Source organism: Fukomys damarensis, unplaced genomic scaffold (genome assembly GCF_012274545.1).
Source record: "Fukomys damarensis isolate Sample0158 unplaced genomic scaffold, DMR_v1.0_HiC HiC_scaffold_39, whole genome shotgun sequence".
NCBI classification, from domain to species: domain Eukaryota; kingdom Metazoa; phylum Chordata; class Mammalia; order Rodentia; family Bathyergidae; genus Fukomys; species Fukomys damarensis.
Window position 1 is genome coordinate 41,067,156 of NW_022900951.1, and position 5,633 is coordinate 41,072,788.

At 39.0% G+C, this 5,633-nt stretch overlaps 1 protein-coding gene and 1 pseudogene across 1 annotated transcript in view; both read right to left on the bottom strand.

Moving 5' to 3' along the window:
- The window catches only part of LOC104875790, a 3,925-nt pseudogene extending 1,039 nt beyond the window's left edge, over positions 1-2,886 (bottom strand).
- Positions 1-5,633, bottom strand: part of Slc9a7 (solute carrier family 9 member A7) — a 139,391-nt gene that overhangs the window by 28,162 nt on the left and 105,596 nt on the right. The gene's annotated exons all lie outside the window — the stretch shown is intronic.

Sequence of the window (5,633 nt, forward strand, 5' to 3'; positions counted from 1 at the left end):
CAGCCGCCACAGCTGGTGGCTGCCACCTGGGTCCCCACCACCCGGCACACGTGACGTCTCCAAGGCCCCGCCTCCCCCGGAGGCTCTGCCCTATCATAAGACAGGCCTGCCCCGGGGGAGAATGCAACTTCATGGAGGGCGGCTGCGAGGAGGGCGACTGTCTACTTTTCTATCACTCTACTTTAATCTACATTACTGATGATTCTTAGACATCATGAATCATTCATTGACATCATGAATCATTCATTCTAGGTCTTTACCACAAATTATAAAGATTCATGACTATAAAGTGCTATAGGTAAGTATAGGTATTAAGTGAATATAGGTTCTAGTTAATTATGTGGGTTTCTTTTCCAGATAAATACATTCTGGAATGTTTGTGGAGAGTCCTTCTTCTACAAGTGAAGGACAAGGGGAAAAATGCTAGTTAACTGAGACATGGTTAAGCAAATTCCAGCCAATGCAGCCATTTTCAGATCTGGTTGTGTACATACCCTGGAAACCTGTAGAGCTAAAGACAGTTATCCAATAGCCAATTTTCTTGCTTTTATCATTCTGCCGTGGAAATTTTATCTTCATAGTAGCCAATTGCTACCAGGTACCTCTCTGAGATACAACCCAAATTCCTGACAGCACAGCTGGAAAGGACTTCCTGGGCCCTCCCAAGGCAGAGGAATGTAGGAAGACCCCCTCCTAGGGTCTTTTGGAGGGCCTTACTACTAGTAAGAGAATTTAACAGGAATATTCCAAGAAAAGACAGACAAACCTGCTTCCCACCTTGCTACTAAATGCCCAAAAGAAGACAATCGGGCCATGAGACACAAATGATGTTTTTTTGTAGTGATTTTCCCCATTCAAGACTGTTTACTTTTGGGCGATTTAATAATTACTTCATTGGCAGGCTAGAAGGCCCTTGGACCAATCCCCAAAGATGACACAGGGTTCTGGGGCTCCTACTAAAGGCCCCACCTTTGGAGCAGAGCCCAGAACTAAAGCAGTCTCTGAGAATAGGAAATAAAGCAATGGTCTAGGGTGCATGGTGTGGTGCTAGGCAACAAGAAAGATCAGATATACAATTTTAATTGCAGATTTAAAGCCTCAGAAGGCATGATAAGATCGCTTAACTTTCTGAAATTCCTGGTTTCAGGCAACTATCCACAAATTATATTTCTCTTCTGACCAGCTACAATGCTTTTTGATCCAGTACACTGTGTATATCTGTAACTTTGTGTTACACTTTAATATATATTTTAGCATTCCCCTTATACACGTTAGCTGAAGTCATTGGAGCACATACAACAGTCTTTTCTTCCAGAATTAAGTGAATTATTTGTATTTTCATTAAGCATGAGACAAGTGTGGAAAGTCCACACCAAATGAGAAAATAAAGTGATCAATCTGATGTGCTCATTCTAGAATAAATACCCAAACTGATAGTTTTCCCTCTAATAACTTATTCATTCTGATTAACAGATAAAAATGCCAAGAAATATAAAAAATTTAGAAGTATTTCACTTTAAAATCAATAATTTTTGGAGGGAGGTGGTGCTGGAGATTGAACTTAGGGCCTCATGCATGCTACTCTTCTACTGAGCTATACCCTCTGCCATTGTTAATATTTAAAATTTGAATAGTTAAGGCTTTGAATAATATGAAAAATCAGACAATACCTCCATGCAAAACCTTGAACACCAGATCATACACTGAATTCTCTCATGTCCCATGTCCTAAGTGTAATAACTTACACTTGCCTGGAGGATCTTTTTTGAAGATAAGATGCTTAAAGATAAGGGGTTCCTCTGTACTTTAACTGATACCTAAAGTCAGTTTTCCAACATTGAACTCCGTGGGGGGGTATGTGTACACAGTACAAAAAAGGGTAAACCCAGTGAGCGTAAATACTTAAATCAATTTCAAGTGTGTCATTTCAGTGTACGATCAGTGCACAAGTATTGCTGCTTTCACCACTGCCCTCAGGGAGAGAGATTTTTCACAATGCCAAGAACAGAGTTCAAGCCTATTTTTTTATCTACCAGTACCAGGAAAATAGATAAAAAGAAAGCATGCCAATTAGAGATATTTAAAGGAAAGACAAAATGTTCCAAGTTTTTACCAAGTTTGTTCCTACATCACCCTTAACCATAATTACAACATGAACTTGAATGCACACTGAGAAACAAATTACATTAGAAAAATATCTATTCTTTTGTTTAAAAGTTCTTCACATTTTCTGAATCACCATGAGAAAGTGCAAATACACAGATAACATACTATAAAAAACCACAGCACTGGTATTTAATTAAGATGGTAGAAGTCATGCCCTAATCATAGCTAAGATTTGAAATTCTAGTTCTCTGGATGAGTTACAAGCCTTATTTACTAAGTCATAAGCAAGATTTTGTGAGAAAAGTATCGATATCTTTGAAAATAAGTTGCTCTTAACACTAAGCTCAGTTGTACCTGAAGTAGACACTTACTAACTTAGCAGCACCTTGCCAAAAATATGGGGAAAAGGAACAGAATCCCAGGAAAACTGACACATCGATCAATCCAAAGAAACAGTGGAATGAATGATTAGAATTGACTTAAACTCTTGCCCCTTGGCTAAAAGGGGAGTGTGGTGTGCTCACAGGAAGTAAAAAACAAACAAGAGAAATGTCTCAGGTTAGAAAGAGAAGAAAAGCCAGGCCCAGTAAATTGTTTTCTGAGGATGCCCTTGTGTCACCTGAAGTACTGCCAGCGGTGTTCATTCTGGTCCTCTTCGGAGGGCTCCTCCACGCCAACTCTGGGCAGCAGAAGAAGGGAATGTGAGTGTGACAGGGAAAAGAAGAGTGCCAGGAGCTCTGGGCACACAGCCTGGACCAAGTCTATGAGATAATAGGCCATCTCACTTTTGATATCAACCCACACTACTCTTTTTCTGGTGCCAGGGATGGAACCCAGGGCTGTGCACATGCCAAGCATGTATTCTACAACTGAGCTACATACTCCTCATAAATTGTCCCCAATCTCTAAAGTCAGGAGAGGCTGGTAAATTTAAAGTAACAATGTTCGGAGCCAGGTCAAATGAAAAACAATTAGGAATGAAGCTGAGTTTCTCAAAATATAATGTAATGAAGCCAGAGGAATAAGCGCACATTATAGAAAATGAATTTATACAACTTTCAGGAATCCATCTGTTTTATAAAGCAAGATATATCTATATAAAAATAGAAGAGAGAAAGTTAATTGTTATATATATGAAGTGTTTATACATATTTTTAGACATAGTCAATAGGAAGAGTAAACAATCTGTATATTACTGAAAAATAGCAACAATATTTAAGGAGATGAAGATGGATCTTTTTTCTAGACCAGCAAACCATACCGCCTATGGACTCAACTTGAAGATCAGGAACCCAACTTCTGCTCTTCACTTTCCTTGTGGCCTTTGACTTGGCACAGTCCAATTTCACCTTCCTTGATTTACTGGTGACTCAGAGTACATTTAACTTCAATATCATGTTAGGGAAGGGTTTTGCCAACTCAGTATTACGGACATTTGCTTCCAAATACTTCTCTGCTGCGAGAGGTCAACATTCTGCTTTGCAGTATCCCTGGCTTTTACCCACAAGATACCAATACCAACAGCAGCCCCATTTGCCCACCCCAAGTTGTAGCCACTAAAAATATCTCCAAATGTTCACAATGTCCTCCGGTGGCAAACTGCCCTTGATTGAAAATCACTGCATTAAATTACATTTTCTCAATAGAGGTGATGACGTTCCTAGGGATGTGAAAATTGCCTCTTGTGAAACAAAAACAAGCAAACAAAAAGTCCTCAAAAACATACACAGCATAATGGCTGTAGTCATCCAAAGCACCACAGTATGTAAATAGATACATAGCAGACAGTGTTAAAAAATGTCACCAGAGGAAGTAATTATGGAAAAAAATTTAAGGTATCTTTCAAAGATTAATAATGAGAGAAAAAAGGTTGAGAAACACTGTATTCAGTAATGCCCAAATATTCACGCTACTTATGTCCCCTGAAATATGCAAGTACTATAAAAACCTAGTTCTTCTTAAGGTGGTATTTTTAATTAGTTACAAGTTCAGAATGGGACTTAAATCAGAGTCTATATTATGATAACATTGAAAAACTATAATAAATACAAGAAAAACAAGGAGATTCCTTTAAGGTTAAAATTCATTATTGTTTAAGTAGTTGGAATAGTGGTCACAGATTATGTAACAGGAAAAATACACCAATTGCATACCAAGTGCCAGAGGGCACATTTAATGAGATTTTTTTTGTTGGTGCTGAGGACTGAAGTCAGAGCCTAGCACATGCTAAACAAGTACCCTACCACTGAGCTACACCTTCCAGCCCCAAGAAAATAATTCATCAACACATTTATAATCATATTTTATCATCACACCATGATTATCTCTAATAATTAGTGAAGAAACCAAAGGTTAGAGGTGAAATTAGTTGTCCAAATTCACAAAGGTAGAAATGGTAGGGGCAAGATTCCAATTCAGGCTGTTGTACCCCACAACTTCAGCTCTTCCTCTTACAGGACACAATGAGTACAAGATGGCATCTTGAAACTCTTTAAAAATAACCAGTGACAAATACTATTACATAAAGAGCTCAAGGTTTCTGTCTGCCTTTATTCCTTATTTTGCAAAGAACTTTATCATAAATTTTCCATTTAAACAGAGCATGCCAAGCAGACTATTTTTACTTGTGCTTGAATGGTTATATTACTGCCCTCTGGGATACAAAGGTTACCTGTGCATCTGGCTGGCTGGATGTGCATCTATCCACTGCCCCTCCCCCTCCCCCTCCCCCTCCACACTACCGTATCATGTATGCCCTTTAAAGCTGGGGGCTACAAGAGGCTAGCCACCAGGCCACCACAATGTGTTCAGGACATATACAAGGCTCATCTGCTGAACTAATCTCAAGATCATTTAAGTTGCCCAAATTATGCTCTTTGTGAATAACAACACTTACTCAAGAAACTAAAAAAATCATGTAGTTTTTGTATTAACAGAAAAAAAATTGAGCCTCTTGCCATTATATTTTAGAATACTATCACAGATCATCAATTTAAAAATAGAAATTAGACTTAAGAAAAGAAATAGCCTAGCTTTGGATTTGTAGTTATATTCTTTGCTTATTTTTTGAGACAGGGTCTTGCTAAGTAGCCAAGGCTGGCCTGGAACTTGCACAGATCCTCCTATCTTAGTCTCCTGAGTGCTGGGATTAGAGACATGCACCCCAACATCCAGCTGTAACTGTATTTGTTTTTATTTTATACAAGATTTGAAATTAGCCATGGTTAAGAATCTCAGCTAACTTCAAATTATTCATGGTGGAACTCCCAGACCCACCCTGAGTTTCCAACTTCTGAGCAGCTACTTAACAGCTCATCAGAACCTGCATCAGCAGCCAGAAGAAACAAGGAACAACTAGTACTGATCCCAGGGGCCAAAACACCACACTGAACATCAGGGGGTTTCTGAATCAATTTAAAATAAGAACTTGGGTTACAGAAATGAGTCATGGCCAGGGCTGGGGATTTAGCTCAGTGGCACCACACCTGCCTCGCAAGGGCAAGACCCTGGGTATGATGGGCAGTACC